The sequence below is a fragment of the Pleurodeles waltl genome, chromosome 11 (assembly GCF_031143425.1).
Source record: "Pleurodeles waltl isolate 20211129_DDA chromosome 11, aPleWal1.hap1.20221129, whole genome shotgun sequence".
In the NCBI taxonomy this organism is placed as follows: Eukaryota; Metazoa; Chordata; class Amphibia; order Caudata; family Salamandridae; genus Pleurodeles; species Pleurodeles waltl.
Genome location: NC_090450.1, coordinates 340,233,273 through 340,257,091, shown reverse-complemented (window position 1 = coordinate 340,257,091; position 23,819 = coordinate 340,233,273). Strand labels below are relative to the sequence as shown.

The following is a 23,819-nucleotide window of genomic DNA, read 5'->3' as shown; positions in this document are numbered from 1 at the left end:
GCATCAAATATTCATAGTAAACGTGCATAGATTATTTAAACTCTTCGGTGGTTCTTGCTATTTTCAACCAGCCAGTCTCTTTCTGGGAAACCTTAATTTTCAAAACATGAATCACCTGATTATATTTATCCATAAGAGTAGGGGAAGGGAATTTCATTTGGTCTACTGTCAGAGGTTCTGCTGTTGGCCACTGCACTGACTAGGGTGTTCACATATTCTTGAAAGGTTTCTCACTCATGACCATACTGAAATTATTTTTCAGATCCTGACTCTAGGACAGGTGACCCCCAAATTCTGATGCTATTCCTTTTAGAATCTCACATGCACGCCTAGCAGCCTTGCTGCCCTGGAACAAAAGCTCCTCTTTGTTGTATTCCAGTTTAAATATTTTTTTCAAATTCTGTCTTTGTGCTCAAAACATCCACGGCTCTCATTGGGGCATCCTTCTCTGGAGTTTCTCACTCGGGGTTTTCCTCAACCTGTACAACGGGCCCAGTCACAATTGGAGGAGTTTTTGCTGTTCAACCCTTTGTCTTGTTGAGGTCCTCCAGCCTCATGGATAGCATTACTCAGAGGTGGTGAAGAATCTAGCCGACCATCTAGAAAGTCATCAGTAGAGTCACTATCACCCATCTCATCTTTCTTTTCTTGAACTCCACCCCACCTTGCACTTTCTTCCGCTCTGTTCTGTCTCTTGTCAATGCAAGAAACACTCTAATACCCCTGAATACTGTTGTTGGCAGGTCACGAATAAAGAACGACAGGATTCAGTTTGGCAAGTAATATGAGCATTTATGAATAATGGCCGGGAGGACAGCACAGCTCTAAGTCTGAAACTGTTCTCAAAATCATCAACTCAAGCAGCCCTTTTTATATACTTTTGCTACCTTGAATGCATCTTATCACTTGTCATGCATTTTGATTTAAGCGCTCACGTGGTACATTGTGTCACTGCTTTCATCAGCATAAAGCCGCATTTCTCATGAGAAAGCGTCTAATTACACATTTGCAGAAAAGCGAAGGTTACATATCTATCACGTGCACATTTATTGAAAAACAGCAATACCTTTTATCTCACGTTCTAAAGGCTGTCTGTAGCTCCTCCTTTCCTAACTCCAGGCTTGGAACCTTCCCCGACTGTCTGGCCTCCCTCACGCAGCTGCTGACCTTCTAGCATCAAAGCTTTTACATTCCTGTCCAGAAACTCCCTTTCCTCATTAACGTGGATTTGAAATGCGTGCCTTTCCTGTAACTATATTATCGAGTTATGATTCAAGCTTCTAGGCCTTTCTACGTGTAGCTGCTTTGTGGATAACTATGCCTTTGTCTCTCTTCTCTGTCTCCTGCACTGGCCTTTTACTTGGATGCCATGAGCACTCGGGCCTGTATTCCTCTCTGAGCAAATATGATTCTGCACGTTTTCCTCCCAACTCTTGCTTTAGCAAAAATGGGCCTTCTCTTTCCATGTTTTCAGTAACAATACATTCTCCCTCCAATCTTGCTGTTCTGTATCTAATCTCGCTTCCATCCATCTACAGACCTTAATCTTTGTTTGGGTCTTATAGTTCTCCTTCTCTTTTGCATGTGTGTCACAGTCCCATGCATTCTAAGCCTCATAGTGAGCTGGTCTGGATGGGGGTTTCATGTCCTACAACACTTGCCTCAAATTCTTAATTATTCTCAGATTAAAGGTACCATGTGGGGGAAAACGGCAAGGACTCTGTCACTCTGTCATCGCTGTCATCTTATTCCAGTATTTGAACCAGATACATGTGTGTCAACTGACCTTGGTTGTCATGTAATATCCTGTCTTACCCTTGGGAGTTACCCCTCATGTACAACTATTTTGACATCATCTCTAAACAAATATCTCAGTTTCTTCCTTCCCATATTTACGGTGCAACACAAAAAACAACAATTATCCATCAAACTAACCGACATTTCTCAATAAATCACAAAGAAACACGCAACAGCACTAACATCCAATCTCAGTGCAACACCACTGAACTTACCATTCACAGTGCGGCAGTCTCTAATGTAATGATCAATCCCAGAGTGGCATCCACACCAACTGATCAATACCAGCACAGCACCTTCTGACGTGAGTCACAGCACCTCACTGGAGCTCTCATTCAACTACGATCAGCTTCGCAATAGAAAATTATTGAAACCCACAAACAAAATGATAACTCTTGTACATATTGAAGCAACAAAAGTAAAAGCCCTTGCATCGATAAGCGACCTGAAGAAATTTAATAGGGACTATGGAGAGATGTCCCATAGGCCGTTATTAAAAGCCTATGAGGCCATGATACCCCTACAAAGTTTGTATGGAGCCGAAATATTGTGTGAGAGCGGGAAACGGATTTGGGACAGGGAGAAGGGGAAATGTTTGAAAAATAACATGTCCCTACCAGCATCAGCAATGATTCAGACTGTGAAATTGGAAACAGGTTCGGTAACTTGGAATGTATTAGCTCAAGTAGCTCTAATTCGATTTTGAGGTCAGCTGTAGGCTGGTGAAGAGCATAAGGTTGCATTATGGTGCAAGAATGAGATTGTGAAAAGTGAGATGCAAAGGGCGTTAGGAAGAGGTTAAATGATAGTTGTAAGAGCATGTAGTTAAAGTTGGCCCCTGAGAATTTTGATCTGGAAGTTTTTAAGAAGGAAATTAAAATATACGGCAAGGATTTTTCTAGAGAATATGATCAAAAATATTTAGAGGGCAAATATTCCATCCAGTGTATGCTAAATTTATGGGGAAAGGTAGATTGGTGTTCTTATTTGGACCTCTTACTATATCGAAGGAAAAGATATGAAATATTAAGGGCAAGAGTGGGAATTAACCCAGATATTGCTCATCGGAGATAAAATTGGCTTTAATGGACTCTGCGGGCAATTACATCTGTGCCTAGAACCCGGGGTATTTTGATGGGAACATCTACTGAGATACTAACATGGCTGGGAGAGATAAAAAAAATGTATGAAGAATTCTTTAAACCACTGATCTTGAGCGTCCGGTGTGCTTCATTGGTGCTCAGAAAGATTCAATTTATAATGTCTGTAAGGAAATGCCTCCTTGGCATGGTTACCCCCTGACTTTTTGCCTTTTGTTGATGCCAGTTATGATTGAAAGTGTGCTGGGACCCTGATAACCAGGCCCCAGCACCAGTGTTCTTTCCCTAAACTGTACCTTTGTTCCCACAATTGGCACAGCCCTGTCACCCAGATAAGTCCCTTGTAAATGGTACCCCTGGTACCAAGGGCCCTGATGCCAGGGAAGGTCTCTAAGGGCTGCAGCATGTCAACCCTGGGGACCCCTCACTTAGCACATGCACACTGCCTCACAGCTTGTGTGTGCTAGTGGGGAGAAAAAGACTAAGTCGACATGGCACTCCCCTCAGAGTGCCATGCCCACCTCACACTGCCTGTGGCATAGGTAAGTCACCCCTCTAGCAGGCCTGACAGCCCTAAGGCAGGGTGCATTATACCATAGGTGAGGGCATATGTGCATGAGCACTATGCCCCTACAGTGTCTAAGCAGAACCTTAGACATTGTAAGTGCAGGGTAGCCATAGTATATGGTCTGTGAGTCTGTCAAACACAAACTCCACAGTTCCATTATGGCTACACTGAAATCTGGGAAGTTTGGTATCACACTTCTCTGCACAATAGATGCACACTGATGTCAGTGTGCAATGTACTGTAACATACACCCAGAGGGCATCTTAGAGATGCCCCCTGAAAACATACCCGACTTCCAGTGTAGGCTGACGAGTTTCTGCTAGCCTGCCACACACCAAACATGTTGCTGGCCACATGGGGAGCGTGCCTTTGTCACTCTGTGGCCAGGAACAAAGCCTGTACTGGGTGGAGGTGCTTCTCACCTCCCCCTACAGGATCTGTAACACCTGGCGGTGAGCCTCAAAGGCTCACCCCCTTTGTTACAGCACCACAGGGCATCCCAGCTAGTGGAGTTGCCTGCCCCTCCGGCCACTGCCCCCAGTTTTGGCGGCAAGGCTGGAGGAGATTATTAGGAAAACAAGGAGGAGTCACCCACCAGTCAGGACAGACACTAAGGTGTCCTGAGCTGAGGTGACTCTTACTTTTAGAAATCCTCCATCTTGTGGATGGAGGATTCCCCCAATAGGATTAGGGATATGCCCCCCTCCCCACATGGAGGAGGCACAAAGAGGGTGTAGCCACCCTCAAGGACACTAGCCATTGGCTACTGCCTTCCCAGACCTAAACACATCCCTAAATTCAGTATTTAGGGGCTCCCCAGAACCTAGGAAACTAGATTCCTGCAACCTTAACCAGAAGAAGGACTGCTGACCTGAAGCCCTTCAGTGAAGACGGAGACGACAACTGCTTTGGCCCCAGCCCTACCGGCCTGTCTCCCATCTTTGAGGAAAACTGCAACAGCGACGCATCCAACAGGGACCAGCGTCCTCTGAAGCCTCAGAGGACTGCCCTGCAACCAAGGACCAAGAAACTCCCGTGAACAGCGACCCTGTTCAACAATCTGCAACTTTCTTGCAACAAAGAAACAACTTTAAGGGCTTCACGTTTCACGCCGGAAGCGTGAGACTTCCACTCTGCACCCGACGCCCCCGGCTCAACCTGCGGAAAACCAACACTACAGGGAGGACTCCCCAGCGACTGCGAGCCCGTGAGTAGCCAGAGACGACCTCCCTGAGTCCCCACAGCGAAGCCTGCAGAGGAAATACGAGGCTCCCCCTGACCGCGAATGCCTGTAACAAGGGATCTTACGCCTGGAACCAACACTGCACCAGCAGCCCCAACGACCTGAAGGAACCGAACTCCAGTGCAGGAGTGACCCCCAGACGAGCCTCTGCCTATCCCAGGTGGTGGCTACCCCGAGGAGCCCCCGTGCCTGCCTGCATCGTTGAAGAGACCCCGAGTCTCCCCATTGCTTTCTATTAAAAACCAGACGCCTGTTTGCACTCTGCACCCGGCCGCCCCTGTGCCGCTGAGGGTGTACCTTCTGTGCCCGCTTGTGTCCCCCACCCCCCGGTGCCCTACAAAAACCCCCTGGTCTGCCCCCCGAGGACGCGGGTACTTACCTGCTGGCAGACTGGAACCAGGGCACCCCTGTTCTCCATTGAAGCCTATGTGTTTTGGGCACCTCTTTGACCTCTGCACCTGACCGGCCCTGAGCTGCTGGTGTGGTACCTTTGGGGTTGCCTTAAACCCCCAACGGTGGGCTACCTTGGACCCAACTTTGAACCCTGTAAGTGCTTTACTTACCTGTGAACTTAACCTCTACTTACCTCCCCCAGGAACTGTTGATTTTTGCAGTGTCCGCTTTTAAAATAGCATATTGTCATTTTTGCCAAAACTGTACATGCTATTGTGATTATTTAAAGCTCCTAAAGTACCTAAGTGAAATACCTTTCATTTGAAGTATTACTTGTAAATCTTGAACCTGAGGTTCTTAAAATAAACTAAGAAAATATATTTTTCGATATAAAAACCTATTGGCCTGGAGTAAGTCTTTGAGTGTGTGTTCCTCATTTATTGCCTGTGTGTGTACAACAAATTCTTACCACTATCCTCTGATAAGCCTACTGCTCGACCACACTACCACAAAATAGAGCATTAGAATTATCTCTTTTTGCCACTATCTTACCTCTAAGGGGCACCCTTGGACTCTGTGCACACTATTTCTTATTTTGAAATAGTATATACAGAGCCAACTTCCTACATTACCTTAGATTTGTTCTTAGAGCAATACCCTTGTGCGTCGGTAGGTGGCGTTGGTCGACTCCACAGGCATCATTGGCATCATAGTCGCCGTGATGACGTCAGGAGTAGTACATAGACCCCGCCTCAGCGCAGTGACGTCAGTTCTTTTCTTTCTGTGCCACGCGCTAATCTGGAGAGAGCTACCCTGGTCTCTTTTTGACAGAGTTCGACCATTTTGTCGAGTTTTTTTGTGAGTTTTTGGTGCGTCGAGATGTCCCCGAAGACCGCTTTCAAGCTGTGTGAGGACTGTCACTGCATGATGTCGGTGACGGATCCGCATTGGGTATGTCTGTGGTGCTTTGAGCGTGATGACGACCCGAAGTCGTGCTCCGAGTGCCAGGCCATGCACCCGATGGCCTTGAGGGAGCGGTCCCTCAAGCTCATGGCGGCCTGAATCTCGACTCCGCGTAGGTCCCAGTCTCGCTCGAGGGGAAGTCATCGTCGAAGCAGTCTCGTTACCCTTTGACTTCACCCCGTCGCTCGGCTGATGTGACGCGGCATGAGTGTTGGTGTTCAAGGCCTCCGTCTTCGGAGCCTGCTTCTGCGTCTGCTACGCACTTCCTTGAATTTGTGGGAGCCAGAGCGACCCCATCCCAATTAAAGGAGTTTTATGAGGCCATGCGCCTCATTTTTGGGTAAGCTCACCCCGATATGGGGCCTTTGGGCCTAAGGGGTTCGTCGGGGGCCCTTCGGGTTCAGTGCCGGTGGTTTCGGCACCGAGGTCCCCTCCGGATTCACTGGCAGATCCGCACCCACTCCGGTTGTAACACTAAGACCTTCCCCAGTGCCAGGTCAATTTTTTACACTCACAACGTTGGTGGTGCCCACGATCAACGTCAACCCGATCCTCATCCCCCGATGACTCGGAGTCGGCCGACACTGCCTCTGTCTTCGATGGGGCCTACTCACCCCAGGTTAGATTTGGACCCTTTTCCTAATGGGTACGAATTCAGGGAAGGATTGGAGGAGTCCCTGGACCCTTATGAATACTAGGATGACCCTACTTTCGAATGGGCACATGAGTTGGTCAAGGGCAGTGGCCTGGACACTTCTTCAGATGCTGGCATGCTGCCTCCTCCTACCGTGGCTACGGCCGAGGGAGCGACTTATTCTATGATGGTCAGTGGGGCGGCTGAGTTCCTTGGCCTTGAGCTGTCTACTATATAGGTCAGGTCAAATCTCCTGATGGAGGTGCTTGAGCCAGGGGCTTCCATATCTGAGCCCCTTCTGCCATTCAGTGAGGCCCTCACTGATGTCCTCTTGGGTACTTAGTCTGACCCAGCACAGGGGCTCCTGTGAACAGGACAATTGCACGACGCCATCGGCCCACCCTGAACGACCCTAAATTCCTGTCTCAGCACCCCACGCTTGAGTGTTGTCATTCAGGCTTCCTCTTCCTCAGACACATTCCCTTCCACACCCCGCAGATAAGGAATCAAAAAGGCTGGAACAATTTGGGAAGAAGATGTTTTCTCCCTCCAGTCTCGCGCTGTGGTCCATGAACACCGCATGCCTTTTGGGCCGCTCTACCCATTCTCTGTGGGATACAGTTGCGCAAGTTCTACCGCAGCTACAGTAGGAGGCCCGTGCCATCTTCATCCAATGGGAGAATTGTGGCGCAGTTCACAATCCGATGTGGCCTGGACACGACCGACTGTCTGGGCAGATCGGTTGCTATGATGGTGTCCTTGAGACGCCACGCCTGGTTGCGTATTTCTGGTTTTTCGGGGGATGTCCAACAGTCTCTTATGGACATGCCCTTTGATGGCTCCCGTCTCTTTGGAGACAAGGCGGATTCAGCCTTGGAGAGGTTCAAGGACTCCCGGCTAGGGCTCAGTCTCTTGGCCTTTCCGCTGCCCCTAGCTCCAAACAGTCCACCTTACGCCCCTTTCATGGCCACAGAAGGGGCTCCCTCTCACGCCTCCTACCCAGCCACCCATGCTGTTCAACCCCTGCGTGGCTAGGGATGCAGAATCCCACGTGGGTGTGGGACAGGGAACCAGAGGTCTGCCCAGTCCACCCCTGCCCCTGCTGCAGTCTCCAAACCCTTCTAGTCCGTCCCCTCACTCCGATCCTGTTGGTGGCAGGATTCGCCATCACCTGCCCCACTGGGAATCCATCACTAAAGAGAGGTGGGTTTTGCAGATAGTTCGAAAGGGCTATTACCTCCTTTTCAAATCTGCCCCACCAGCCATCAGTCAGCCATCTTCCGGAGGATCATTTGGCACTTTTCCGCCAGGAAGTCATGGCTCTCTTGGCCAAGGGAGCCATAGAGAAGGTCCCTGTGCCAGAAGTAGGTTGTGATTGTTATTCCAGCTACTTTCTGGTGCCGAAAAAGGACAAGGTCTTACGTCCTATCCTAGACCTTCTGGACCTCAATTACTTCCTCAAGAAGGAGAAAAATTACAAATGCTTACCCTGGTTCAGTTCCTCTCTGCCTTCGACCCAGGAGACTGGATGGTAGCATTGGACTTGCAGGACACTTATTTCCACATTCCCATCCTACCTGCCTACAGACATTACCTGCGATTCGTGGTAGGTCACGAGCACTCTGAGTTTACCATGCTCCCCCTTGGCGTTACCAGTGCCCCTGGGGTGTTCACAAAAGTGATGGCGGTGGTTGCAGCTCATATGCGCAGATTAGGGAGCCTCAGTCTTCCCCTGCCTCGACGACCGACTGTTGAAGGCAGACTCGCCCCAGAAAGTCATCTCCCACCTTCAGACTACGGTCAGCCAGCTGCACACGCTGGGGTTCACTATCAACGTGCTGAAGTCACACTTGACTTCCTCTTAGACGTTCCCTTTCATCTGGGCTGTTCTGGACACAGTGGACAAGTTTCTAGCTTATCCTCCCGAAAAGCGAGTCCAAGATATTTGGGCTATGATTCCGATCTTTCAGCCTCTGTCTTGGGTTTCAGTGAGACTGACTATGAGGCTGCTGGGCATTGTGGCCTCCTGCATCCTGCTAGTAACACATGCCAGGTGACATATGCGGGCTCTGCAGTGGGACTTGAAGTTCCAGTGGGCGCAGCATCAGGGAAATCTACAGATCTTAGAGGGGACTGCGAAAGACCTGCAGTGATGGCTTTCAAATCAGCATTAGGTCCACGGCAGATCCCTCTCCCTTCCCCAGCCAGATCTATCCATATTGAAAGATGCATCACTTCTGCTTTGGGGCAGCTACATGGGAGAGGCGGAGATCAGAGGCCTCTGGTCTCCGGCGGAGTCTGGGCTCCATATCAATCTTCTGCAGCTCCGGGCGATCAGGTTTGCTTTGACAGCATTTCTTCCCTCTCTCAAAGGGAAAGTAGTGGAAGTGTTCACGGCCAACACTATTGCCATGTGGTACTGCAACAAACAGGGTGGGGTAGGGTCCTGGACCCTTTGTCAGGTGGCACCATGCCTCTGGACATACTGGAACATCAGGGCATTACCCTGGTGGTTCAACATCTGGCAGGCTCTCTGAACGTCAGAGCGGACAAACTCAGCTGTCAATGCACAGCCAATCATGAATGGTGTCTCCATCCGGAGGTGGCGCAAGGTCTCTTTCAGCAGTGGGGAGAGCCTTGGTTAGATCTATTCGCCTCCGCAGAGAACGCGCAATGTCAGCTGTTTTGCCCGTTGGAGTTTCCAAGGTGGCACTCGCTCAGAGACAATTTTCGTCTCGAGTGGAACACCGGCCACCATCCTCCTATACCACTTCTGCAAGAGTTCTCAAGAAGATCAAGAACAACCGGGCCTAAGTTATCTTGGTTGCTCTGGAATGGGCACGGAGAGTATGATATCCAGAACTATTGAGCATGGCCACCGATCCTCCACTCAGACTGCCTCTTCGGACGGCTCTTCTGTCTCAGCAACAGGGGACGGTTCTCCACCCTAACCTGTCCAATCTCGGCCTTCATGCGTGGAGATTGAGCGGCACAGTTGACAACTTTTGATCTTCCCCACGAAGTCTGCGATGTTATCTTGTCAGCCAGGCGTCCCTCCACGAAAACAGTATACGCCTGTCGTTGGCATAAATTTGTGGCATGGTGTACCAACAAATCTGTTGATCCCCTCTCTGCTCCTCTATCTGAGGTTCATTCTTTCTTTGGCCCAGTAGGGCTCTGCTTTGGGCACCCTTAAAGGGTATTTATCGGCCATTTTGGCCTTTCTTAGTCTACCTGATTAACCCTCACTCTTTAAATCTCCTATTGTCATTTGATTCCTTAAAGGTCTCACCCATTTATTTCCTCCCACTCCATTTATCATGCCTCAGTGGGAATTCAATCTTGTCCTTACTTACTTAATACATACTCCCTTTGAGCCAATGCACAATTGCCCTTTACGGCTCCTCACTTTCAAAACTGTCTTTCTTGTTGCCATCACTTCTGCTCGCGGAGTGAGTGAGCTTCAAGCTCTTTCTTCAAAGCCTACATTCTTGTCTGTGCACCCTGACAAAGTGGTGGTGTGCTCTAAGGCTTCCTTACTTCCCAAGGTTGTTACGCCTTTTCATGGTGGCCAGTCCATCACCTTGCCTACTTTTTACGCACCCCCACATCCTTCTCATGAGGAGGAGAGACTCCACCGTCTGGACCCAAAAAGAGCATTGGCATTCTATCTAAATTGTACTAAAGATTTCTGGGTGGATGATCAACTGTTGGTCAGGTATGTGGGTACGAAGTAAGGGGAGGATGGTGCAAAAATGTACTATCTCTCAATGGGTACTTCTTTGCATAAAGATGTGTTACACTTTGGGCAAGAAGCAACCCCCTGAGGTCTCGCGCGCTCATTCCACCAGAGCAACTCCTGCTTCCAACTCATTAGCATGCAGAGTTCCTGTCCCGAATATCTGCCAGGCGACTACTTGGGCATCCCTGCACAAGTTTGATAAACATTACTGACTGAACAGTCAGGTCCTTCGGGATGGCTACTTTGGTCGTTCGGTCGTGCCCGACCTTCTAGTATGATCTTGGTTCGCTGTCCGCCTCCGAGGATGGCATTGCTTGGGTATCTATTCTAATCTAAGGAATCTCCAACTAGAAGGCTCTATCAAAGGTACAAGTTACTTACCTTTGGTAACGAAATATCTGGTAGAGACATATTCTACTTGCAGATTCCTTACTGACCTACACATCCTCGCTGCTTGCGAACTGATTTCTAGGGACAGGGATTCCCCCTTCAGGTCTTTAGCTCTGGCGCACCAATCACTGTGTTCTTAGCAGTTCTGTGCTTTGGCGTGGAAAGTTGTAGAAATAAACTGACATCACTGTGCTGAGGTGACGTCTATGTACTACTCCCGACGTCTTCGCGTTGACTACGACGCCTGTAGAGTCGACCGACGCCACCTACCAACGCGCAAGGGTATTGCTCGAAGAAAAAATCTCTGGATCCAGTCTGACACCTGGGGGAAAATTCTAAGGTAAGGAATCTGCAACTAGAATATGTCTCTACCAAATATTTTGTTACTGAAGGTAAGTAACTTGTACTTTAGGCTCCTTGATATTGTTTTATACAGTCTGAGTTCGACTTAAATATGCTTTCCATAAATTTGTTTATGCTTCTTAATGCACAATGCATTTAATTACTTTGTTTTATGGCCTGTTGTCATGCGTCCTAAGCTTAATTTTGTTCTATGCACTTTCGATTTGATTGGGAGAACACTGTCCCAGCACTTGTTTATGCTGCTGAACCCGCAGTGGATTTTATCACTTGCTCCTGTAGCTTGGTGTCCAGCGATATAAGCTTTCATAACAACAAGTATCATAATTGGTGATTACCTATGGAATGCCAAAATGAATGTACCATCTGAAGCATGGTGTCAGTCGACACACCTCCTCTGTCTTAAAAATGCAGTAAATGGAAGATCTCGCACAAGTCTTAATGCACAACACCTTTTATCCTGTTGCACTCAGCTGTTGCTGTGAAATGGCCGAATTGGTAGAACATCATTGTACGTACAATAAGTCTTGTATACTGTAACTCTCACACTTTTGGGAATGTCGCATACAGTGTTTTTTGATCTTGCATAGGGCACTGCACGTGTACTTCTGTGAATCTTGTGGAAGTCAACTGAACGTCTGAGTTAATGGCGCATAGAACAGTCAATTGTGTTCTGAAGGGATTATTAACAATGTTGTTCTTTTAGCTGCTTTTAAATTTCCCTTGGTATATTGTAGTGATTTTATATAACTGAAACAATGCATTCTACTTACTTGCTCTGCATGTGAGATGAAGGAATGTTTGTTAAAGTTTCTCTTGATGATTTCAATATATTTAAGAACTTCCATAGAAAATATTTTTGGGACATGAATGCCCCTTTATGGTAAATGGATGTGTTCCCATGCCTTCAGTGCCTGTCTGCTTGTACCAGGTATTTTGCTCTCTCCACATTTACAAGGAAGTACTTCCAACAGTTTTGCCCCTTTCAAAGCATCTCCTAGGTTTTGACTTAACCAACACCTTGGCATATCATCCCCGTAACAGGCACTCTACTCAATTTGGGGTTGGAGTTGTGGATCTAGCAGACAGCGTGCAGGCCTGAATGGACAGCAAGCCTCATGATCCCCTGCCCATCCAGAAGCAGCCTCCAACCCATGTTAGTTTGTTCTTTACATAACCACCCTGTTGGAGACAGTCAGTCATTTTCTCTACTGGTGGCAGGCCAAAACATCTGACAGGTGAGGTAGGCAGATAATTCAACAGGGCTTCATCCTGGCATTCCTTTCCCGCTCACCAGATCTTCCCCCTACAGCAGAGTGGCCTTCATGGGAGCTGTTGTTCATGTTGATGCTGGAAGTCCAGGCTCTTTTGAGGAAAGCAGCCATAGAGAGAATCATGGCCTCAGGTATCAGAACTGGACACTACACCTGGTACTTCCAAGTGCAGAAAAACAGTGAAGCCCTTCATCCTTTTTTAGCTCTCTGACCTCTCAGTTTGTTCCTGCAGAAGGACAAATTCAAGATGCTCATGCTGTCCTAGGTTTTGTATGCCCTGGATCCAGTCGTCTGGTTGGTACTGATGGACCTGCAGGATGCCTATATCCATTGTCTCCTCCTGCCGGGCCACAGGCTTCCTGCGAATCAAGGTGGGACACAATCATTTTCAGTTTGCCGTGCTCCCTTTTAGTGTCAGCAGCGCCTCACTGCTGTTCACTAAGGTAATGACAGTAGTCACAGCATAACTTCGGAGGTCACATGTACCAGTCTTCCCCTAACTCGACAACTGGCTGTTGAAAGCAAACTCTCCACAGTCATTATGCACCACCTCCAGATGATGTTGATCCTCCTGGCATAATTGGAGTTCACTATCAACTTCCTGAAGTCACACCTGACTTCTTTGTAGTGGCTTCATTTCATCAGACCCATCCTGAATACGTTGCAATACCGGACCTTTTCCCTGGATCAAAGTCCAGCAAATTCGGGCTATGATTCCAATGTTTCTGCCTTAGTCTTGGGACTCAGTGCGGTGGCTCTGAGACATCGGGATTATTGGCCTCCTGCATCCTACTTGTCAACCATGACAGGTAGCATATGTGGGCTCTGTAGTGGAATCTTTAGTCTCAGTGTGATTTCATCCAGTTTCGGAGAAGAATGTAAAAAATTTGCAATGGTGGCAGCTCAATCGCAATTGAACCAGCAGCAAACCTCTCCCCCTACCCTACCCAAATCTGACAGCATGACAGATGCATAACTACTGGGTTGTGGAAGTCATCTGGTAGAGATTGCGATCAGAGGACTCTGGTCTTTGGTGCAGAACCCTCTCCTCATCATTCTGTTGGGGTTTCAAGTCATTTGCTTGTACTGAAATCCCTATTGCCACCCATCAAGGAAAAGCTGGTTCAGTTTCTCACACACAAGATCACCGGCATGTGGTATTGCAACATGCAGGGCAGGGTGGAGTAAAGGGCTCTGTGCCAGGAGGCCATGTGCCACTGAAACTGGCTGACCCATTGGGGCATTTCCCTGATTACACACCACCTAATTGGATCTTTAAATGCCAGAGCAGATGAACTCAGGTGTTCATGCTTAGCAGATCACGAATAGCAGTAATACTTAGAGAAGGCACAGTGGGAGAGAACCCTGGCTTGATCTCTTCGCCTCCACCAAGAACTCACAATGTCAACACTTTTTGTGCACTGGAGTTCCCAAGAAGACTTTGGGGGTCATTCCGACCTTGGCGGGCGGCTACCACCATGCGGCCGCCAATGCGGCTGCACTCACCCAGCCCCCATTCCAACATTCCCGCTGGGCTGGCAGGGCGGAAACCAAGTTTGTGCCCGCCGGCCCAGCGGGAATGAGGCCGCAACACAGGAGCTGGCTCCAAATGGAGCCGGCGGTGTTGCGGCCGTGCGACGGGTGCAGTTGCACCCGTCGCGCTTTTCACTGTCTGCTATGCAGACAGTGAAAAGCTGGCCGGGGCCCTGTTAGGGGGCCCCACAACACCCCTTACCGCCAGCCTCTTCCTGGCGGTGAAAACTGCCAGAAACAGGCTGGCGGTAAGGGGGTCATAATCCCCAGGGCAGCGCTGCTTGCAGCGCTGCCCTGGCAGATTATACCAGCCGAGGCTGAAACGGTGGAAAACCGCCGGCCCCGGCGGTCCGACCGCGGCTCTACCGCCGCGGTCAGAATAGGCAAGGAAGCACTGCCAGCCTGTTGGCGGTGCTTCCGTCATTCTTAATGACCCCCTTTATCTTGAAGACACATACCACCTGGAGTGGAGCACTGGGACCTTTCCTCCACTACCTCTCCTGCACCGAATTCTGTAGATCAGGAATTACCACGCCGTCCTAGTATTAGTAGATTTGAGCCATGAGAGGGTGGCCTCAGGAAATTCTACCATGTACATCTGTCCTCTGATTAGGCTTACACTTTGCGAGGACCTTTTGTCTCAGCAGCAGGACAAGATCTTGCAACCAGGCCTGTGCAGTCTGCACCTCCATACATGGAGATTTAGTGGCAGCAGTTGACTACATTTGATCTTCCCCTTCTAGTAGATGTCATCTTTGTGGCTAGGCATCCTTCTATAAAATCTGTCTATGCTGGAGACAACTTTGTGACTTAGTGTGGCGTCTGTATTATGGATGCATTGCAGGCCTAACAGTCAGATGTATTGTTTGTTTTGTCTTTGGCCCAGCATTGATTTGCAGTGGGCACTTTTAAAGGTTATGTGTCATCCTTTTTGGGCTTTTTGCATTTACCACCAGCCGTTCTTGATGCATCTTTTCAAAGGATTGAACCACATGTTTTCTCCTAAACCCTTTGTAATGCCACAATGGCACTTTAATTTGCCGTTGCTTTTCTTATTGGCACCCCTTGTGAGTTGTTTCAAAGCTGTCCCCTTTCTCATCACTATAACTTCATCATGTTGCATGAGTGCATGCCAAGATATTTCAGTCCAACTGCCCTACTACACCACCTTCTTTCAGGATAACCTGGTGCTGAGGACTAGAGTGGCTTTAGTACCAAAGGTTGTAGTTCCCTTTTATGTCAGACAGTCCATCACATTTCTAACGTTCTGTGCTCCACCTCACCCTTTGAAACAGGAGGAGATAGTTCAATGTTTGGACCCCAAAAGAGCCCAGAGCTTCTACATTGACTGTACCAAACGCTATTGGGTGGCCGAGCAGCTCTTTGTGGCGATGCTTGGCAAAGAAAGGCAAGGCTGTGCTAAAAAGGACTTTTCCAGGTAGGTAGTCCTCTACAATAACATATGCTGAGCTTGAATTATTGAGGGCCCGATACATATAAGACCAGGCTAATACTACTGTGTTGGCTTGTGCAGTGCCTGTCCTGGATATTTTTTTAGGCTTCTATGTGGGCATCCATACACATGTTGAGAAAGTATTACTGCCTTGACAGCTAGATCTGTCAGGAAGGGCATGTTGGCCGTTCAGTCCTGCAGGGCTTTTTGGTCTTTCATTCCACAAATCAGCTTCCAGGGAGTGGTACTGTTTGTATCTATATCTGTGAGAATGCTGTGATAAGAAGTATTTTTCAGGAGAATAATTTACTTCTATTGGATGCTCTATCTAACAGCAGATTCCTCATTGCCCTTCTGCTTTTCCGTTCTGTGCACTGGCCTCCTTCCCGTCTAAAAAAGGTCCAAAATTAGAGATATGCATACTGGCAAAGATAATTGGATTTTTAGGCTCTGCATCCGATGGCGTGGACAGAGTGAAGAAAGAAACTGACGGTATAGTACTTTCTTGGCACTTATATGCAGCTCGATCCCATGTGGGGGTGGAACGGGGGCTACACGGAGCTGCACAATGACAACTACTGGTGCACAGGAGCTATGCTGAAAAATCTTCCTGATTGTTCTTGTACCTGGGTATATTATAAAAGTGAGGAATCTGTGGTTAGATAGAGATAGATAACTGTTTCTTTTTTGCCAGGATTGATGCTTATATCAGATATTAAGCACAAAATGTGATAGGTTTTTGGGCAATAATCAATCCAAGTCTTTAAAGTATTTATGATATTTCCAGGCACTCAAACTTTAATAAAGCTCTTATGAGCATGTTGTGAGCTGGTCTATGAATATGCAGTTATGTTGATACAGTGCATATCTAGCTAGCAAGCAAGGAAGCACATTACATTTTGGGGGTGCTGGGAAACGATACAAGATCATGTACAAGGGAGTTTATATGTTTCATGCACAATTACATTCATTTCACATATCTACATTTTTGGGGACAGGGAGAAATATTTATGTTTTTCAACAGCGAGGGATTGGTTGTCTTGTACAAAATCACAGAATGTGGGGATTTTGATAGACTAAGTCTCCTCCCTTATGACTCAGCAACCTTTCTGAGTACAAAAAAAGGTGGTAGATCTAGGTTTATGCTTGAAACAATCTGTTGAGGTCGCTGGATCAAGTGTTTCTGCCAGTTTCTGGAGCATTATCAAGGGATGAAAAATAGGCCGCCCAGAATGTTCTCCGTGACTACAGCAGACCGACGATTCTGCAAATGCTAATGTGTCCGTCTCTGAAAAATATTTTCTCACGCTAAAATCCGTGCCCCCTTCTTTTAAGTTTATATTGCTTTCAATATTGGGCTACGAGACCAAATGTCTAATTGAATCGATCAGCTAGATCGCTGGTTAACAATGTAATAGACGGCACACTCTGTGTAGCCGGACTGTTTTAGGGAAGCTCGCAGGGTCCTCAGAGCTGCAGTTAAAGAAACGTTGATCTTGTTCATTAGTAGGTGAAAGGTGAGCAAAGTGCCTGCAATCTTATTTTATACTGATGTTTTTTTTAAAGAGTCGGCTCTTCAGACCCACAGAACGGATGTAGATACCCTGAAGAAGGTAGTTATATACTGCCCACCCCTCCCATCAGTATGGACGAATAATACGTTCAAGGAAATCCCCAGATATACTGAGCCAAATTTGGCTTGGGGAGGATTTTCTTCATTTTGAATTACTCTATGTGTAACCGCGGTAAGTGACACCGTAATAACACTGAAGCCTGGGAATCTGTTAACTCTGTCTATGTATTACACAGTGTCATAACTTTGTGATTTTTATTGGAATGACATATTAAGCAATTGCCAGAATTACGCTGTTGTTAAGGTCTCAGGGACACCAGATATAAGAATCTGACTTGTATTGGATTTAACAGGTTTCAATACCAATAAACATTTAAAACAAAAAGTGAGAGTCAGGCAAAAAGAAAAGTAGGCATAGTAGTATTTCTGACTTTTAGCTAAGCCTCATTTTGATTAGTTACGGTATTTAAGTGTTTTTTCCAGGCCTTTGGGTGGTTAATGTTCGCTCCACACAATCTGAATAATTCTTCTGTCTAGCATCTTGTCATCAAAGGAGGAGCTGGAGAGGAATGAAAGTTGACCTGTAAAAGGAGAATGCGCACTCATTTTCACAGGAATGTGTACATACGATTAGTCAAATGCCTGAGAGACAGCTGCTGCACTACATAGCAAGTACCGTGTGTCATGTGGTCAATATTGCCATCAAGGGGTTTTTGTGACATCATAAACCACAAGGCCGTCGCCTTTGTAAATGTCATCACAACCCCGATATGGCAGCACAGGTCCTCCATACAACACATCTTACATCTTATGTAGTTATACATGTATTACACATTTTCTGGGGGTAATTAGCTTGAAAATGTTGTTTTCTTCCAAGTACAGCTAATAATAGCCATTGATTGTGTTGTAAGTAGACAAATGGCACACCACAAACGAAGGATCTTCCAAAAGTTTATTCACAAGTCCTAGAACAAGTATCGCTCGGAGACCGGCATCCAAGAACCCTGCAACAACAGCATTCTCAGAATGTCGCTTCCAACACAAAACCACACATTCTACCTCGTGCTCATGAGCAGCGCCATACATACGCAGTGCTCAAGAACACACCCCTTGGTGTCCATAACATTAATGGAACTCACCACATATAACACATCTCCCCTCCCCAATGACAACAATAAAATTACAATACATATATATACCACCCCAAAAATAAAAAAAACCATCCACAACACATAAATACTCTCTACCCCTAGAAATCCAAAACAAAATCCTCTAAATACTTATGTTTGTTAATTATTCTTTTAGATTTTTGTATCTTGTCAGGAAACTTTTCTTGTACAGCATCCTGATTCTTACTCGTCCCAGCTGTCTCCCTTTGGATGTGGTTCAGACTTTCCTCATGCTCACTGACAATGAGATAATTAATCTCTCCAGTACAACCATCAATACTTTGAGCATGGTTCAGACTTTCCTCTTGCTCATTGACATTGATGTCATCCATTTCACTAGTCTCACTGCCATCCATTCCACAGGCACCGCACTCTCACCACAGCTTCCATCAAAAAATGTTATGCTGTCCTTCAAGCAGTTCTCCCTCCACTGACCAACTGTAACTTCTCCTGAATCCTTACCCCGTAACTGGACTCCTTGTGCTTCATCTTCTTTGTCCAATCTAGCTACTTTACTTTTAATCCACCACTTACTCCTTTCCACTTTAACCGAATGTCTGGTTACCTGAACAACTTTTGTTTCTTGGAAGTACTCAGAACCTTTTACTTTGTAAGATCTTCTTATTCCCAAACCTGAAATCTATTTCCCTCACTTTAAGATCATCATATCTGTTTGTGGCCTTGGTCTGTAACACTTCCACCTTGTGTTTTATCGACTCAGAATTAGGGATATTCTTGTCCAGATCAGACTTCTGAATCGCCTACTTAGGTGATAACTCGTTAAACGAGTGTCTTCCTCTCAGTAATGCAAAAGGAGTCACGCCAGTCGTAGAATGGGGAGTGTTATGATAGCACCTAATTCTATCCCCAACTGCTTCTTGAATCGACCCACCAGCTTCCATTGCCATTTGTATCATTTCTTTCATCATGCTATTAACTCTTTCCACCATGCCATTACCTTGGGGACTATAAAGCGCAGTCGTAAAATGTTTGATTCCCAAGTTGTTCAGAAACGTTTTTATATTATTCAAAACAAACTGTACACCATTATCTGTGACCACAAAGGCTGGAACCCCTTCTGATTGAAACAGTTTTCTTAAAGATTTTATTATTCTCAAGAATTCATACTACACCCATTTCGAGTGGTAGTCCTCAACAACCAGCACAAATCTCTTCCCTTCATTAAATCCACCAATAGGTCCAATAAAATCCATACCAATTTTCTCCCACGGCCATGCAGGGAAACCCACTGGACACAGTGGTGTGTTCCGTACACTTATGGACTCCTCAGCTTGCGAACACACACCACAACTGTCAACCATCACCTCCACATTTGAGTCCATTCCAGGCCACCAGTAATACAGACGTAATTTCTTCCTAGTACCTGTAATACCTACATGTCCCTTGTGAGCCAGTTTGACTAAACTACTCCTCAGTTCAGTTGGAGGAATCAATTTGGTGCCTCTCATTACCAAATTCTTTTCAATGCTCAACTCCTTCTTTACTTTAAAGAATGGTTTTACATCTTCCATCACTTGACCTTCTCTTGGCCAGCCACTCCTTATGTAATTTTTCAATTTTTTAAAAAGTTTGTTCACCTTTTACTTTATTCTCCCAGCACTCCCTACAAATAACACCCTCCGATGCAACCATACCATCAATCATTCCAATCACTATTTCTTTTTCCTCTTCACAAATATTTCCAGAATCATCATTCTCACTTATTGGACACCTTGACAGAAAGATAGCCCTACAATTCTCCCCTCCTTGAATGTGTTTCTTTCTGAAATTAAAAACGTGAATTTTTGACAACAATTTATTCAACCTGGGGCTAGCATTACTCATCCCCTTTTCATTCCACATAGACGTCAAAGGCTTGTGATCAGTGACCACCACAAATTCTCTACCCATAAATAAGTAGCAAAATGAGGAACACCCCATACACAAGCTAAAGCTTATTTCTCGATTACACTCTAATTGTCCTCAGATGTTGTCAGTCTATGAGATGCAAAAGCCTCAGTAGATTCTTGTCCTTCATGCAGTTGAGTAAGCACAGCTCCAGTTCCAGAATTACTAGCATCTACAGTTACCAGAGATGTAGCTTTCTCATTAAAAGGTTGTATAGCTGATGCTTCGATAATGAGCTTCTTCAAGACATTGAATGCCTCCAATTGTTCTTGTTCCCACACAAACTTTCCATTTTTCCACAAACGTTTTCGTAAAGGTTCACTCTGTAAAGCAAAATTTTGCACAAACCTAGAACAGAATTCACATAAACCCAGAAAAGACCTTAACTGATCTTTATTTCTCGGTTGTGAACACTTTTCTATTGACGCTAACAGGTCATTTATTGGTTGAATTCCATCCTTACTTATCTTGTGACCAAAATATTCCACCTCTCTTAACATAAACTTACATTTTTGTTCGGAAGCTGTCATCCCACGGTCCTCCAGTATACTTAATACTCTGTCTAGTTTGCTTAGATGAGATTGTGTTGAGTCTGAACATATCAAAATATCATCTTGATATGTCAACACCTCTTTTTCCCCTCCAAATAGTTAATACATCAGCATCTGGAAACAGAATCTTCTGATGCCAGGCCAAACGGCATTCTCAAAAATCGAAAAGCACTAAACGGTGTATTAAATGCTGTTAAGCCTCTAGAATAAGGGGTGAGTTCGACCTGATGATCAAATATAGAAAATAATTCGTACCACCAAGTTGTGCCAGCATGTCCTGAATTTTAGGCAATGTAAAACAATCCACTTGGATATTTTTATTTAATGATCTCAGGTCAGCACAAAGTCTCAAGTCTCCTGACTTTTTAACAGCTACCACTATGGGAAAAATCCATTGTGAGGATTCACTTGGCTCAATCACCCCATCCACACACAACTGCGTTAAGTGATCCTTGAGCTTCTGTCTAATGCATAATGGAACATTTCTAACTCTGTGGACAACAGGAACTGCATTCGGCTTCAGAATGATTTTATGTTCAAACCCCTTAACAACTCCCAGCTTGTCTTCAAAAACTCTCTAGTGTTTTAACAAGACAACTTCCAAAGAGTTAACATCTCCCTCAATATCATTAACCATGAAAATTAGTTGTGCATTACCGGACTTGAGAACCATCCCAAATTTACCCTTGTCCTTCCATCCCAATTTATTATATCCCTGTTTAGCCACATAGACCTTGGAACAAATGGATCTTTCCTTATAATGCAAATTCTCCATGAAATATCCACACAGATCAATTTCTTGACCACCAAAAGCGATTGTGTGTATATCTGGAGGATATAGCTTCAATCCATGCCATCTATCTATAAATAGTTGATCGGAAATAATAGTAATGGGTGATCTTGAATCAACAGTGACTTGAATACAACTATCACCCATTTTTACCTCACAGACTGGATCTGCATCCCTGTGAATTTTGTCCGCATCAGTATCAATCATCTTGATCGATAACACCACCCTTTTGTTAAAATTAAATCCCCTGTAGAGGCGTATTGTCAACCAGCATTATCCTAGACTAATTCCTACAAACTCGTGCAAAATGTCCCATCTTTTTGCACTTGGAACATGATTTGCCAATCGCAGGACAATTGGCAGCATTGGCCAAATGACTTTTTGACCCACATCTAAAACACACACTGCTTTTATCATTTTTTTTCCTTCAATCTTATTTTGTAATGTGGGTCTCGTTTTACATAAAATTGCATTGACACTTTCACAAGAAAACATCTTGTTTTTGTTTAATACCTTTGAAGCCAAAAGAGACTTCTCAATCCCTCTGGCTATTTCTAATGTTTCTGCTAACTTGGGATTCCTACAGCATAATATTCTCTCTTGCACCTTTTTATTAAAACAATTCACTACTATCTGAAGCCTTAGATATTGTTCAATCGGAACTGCAAATTCACACAAAGAAGATACAATTCTTAATACAGCTATAAAATCATCAATTGTTTCATGTTGTTTACGTGTAAAGAATTTATGTCTCTCTACAATTATACTGGGTTATTTTTCAAAATGTTTCTCTAATCTCAGAATTGCTTCTGTGTACTCATCCATTTCTGTGGTTGATTGTAGCCCAACCTCTGGTAAATGATCAAATATTCTCTGCCCCTCAATTCTCAAACAATTATATAAAATGGCTGTCTTCCTTGCAGCTGGAAAACACATCCCATCAATGGAAACCAAATAACTGTTGAATGACCTATCCCATTGGCTCCATCTAGCTTTAGGCACCCCTGGTTCATTAATGAATGCAGTAGGCAAATTTGCCATCTGCATGATTGAAATACACTACCTAGTCCTATAAGAAGTGCTAAACTTAAACACGGAGTGTTAAATTAGTACTTTGAAAAATTGTTACATAAGCCAAACATGCATTTCAGTGACCAACAAGGTGAGAGAGAGAGAGAGATTTTATTCTTTAGTTACTTAAAACCATAACACAAAAAATAAAAATAGTTAAGCACTATATAAAAAGGTAAAAAAGAAAAATCATTGTTCAGTCATTTCAGTTCGGCTCCATAGGAGCTCGCTTTTAATAATGGTTAAGTGTTGCTACTTAAAACTTTTGCATTGCTCCCGTGTGAGTAGAGCAGCGCTTAATGCCATTGTAGTCTGTTGTCAGGCATTAAGCCTGTCCGCCTCCTTTAGATTGACAGGGGGGCAGTGCTGCTCGTTTAACTCCTGCTTTTGTGACACCTGCAGCAGAAACTTTACAAAGGCACAATTCATCTGTAGGTCACCAGGTGCAAAGCACGCCATTACTGCTTGTCTCCGTGTACGTATGCCTCTTTCATTAAATTTGCTCTTCAGTAGGGCTTTTTGTTCTAGTGCGAGATGATTGCATGAATAAAGGACGTGGAGAAGATTTTCCGTGTCCTCACCGCACAGGCGGCAGATAGAGTTGGTTACGTCCCTCAACCAGAGGGCCGCATATAAGGCAAGTGGTAGGAGACCAAGTCGGTACTTTAAGAAGTCATCCTTTGTTCTTTTCGAGAAGCCCTGGCCTAGGTATGGCCATGGTATCAAAGACGTGTAGGTGTGCCAGGTCATCCAGGCGTGAGACCTCCGTGAGAAGTCTGCTTTGTCCTCCAGTAGTGACTGGAGCCTAAGTGATTTCCTAGCTGCTTTCTTAAAGGCATTGTGTGGGATTGAGGTCCTCCAAAAGTCTGTTAGTCCGGTCTTCTTAAGAGAGTCATCTAAGTGGATTCTGAATGGGGAGGTGTTCTTACATTCAAGTTCTTGCCACAAATGATAGTTGAGAGTGCCCAGGGAGGGACCGCAGGCTTTGCTCCAAAAGTTTATGTAAGCGACAGGTCGAGCCAGGGATTGGTTCAACAGACCAAACTCCAATCTCATTTGGGCAGGGGAGGTGAATCTGGGGATGTTGAAGATTGTCTGGTAAGCTTGGCTCACTGCACGATTTAAGATATCAGAGTCCCTGCCTCTTTGTGCTTCACTCCCGTATGTTATAGTGGGGAGGAGCTTGGCCTTTAGCACTTTTAAGAGGGGGTGTATGAGGGACCATTCAGAAGGGTTTTTAGTCTTTTTAGTGAGAGTGCTATGGCTAGACTTTTTCCCATTAGGCTTTTCTTTTGATGCACAAAGTA

General features: G+C 45.6%; 1 protein-coding gene across 3 annotated transcripts in view; it reads left to right on the top strand.

Annotated features, from left to right (window-relative positions):
- FARP2 (FERM, ARH/RhoGEF and pleckstrin domain protein 2) overlaps positions 1-23,819 on the top strand; it is a 1,575,889-nt gene that overhangs the window by 1,214,464 nt on the left and 337,606 nt on the right. The window lies entirely within an intron of this gene.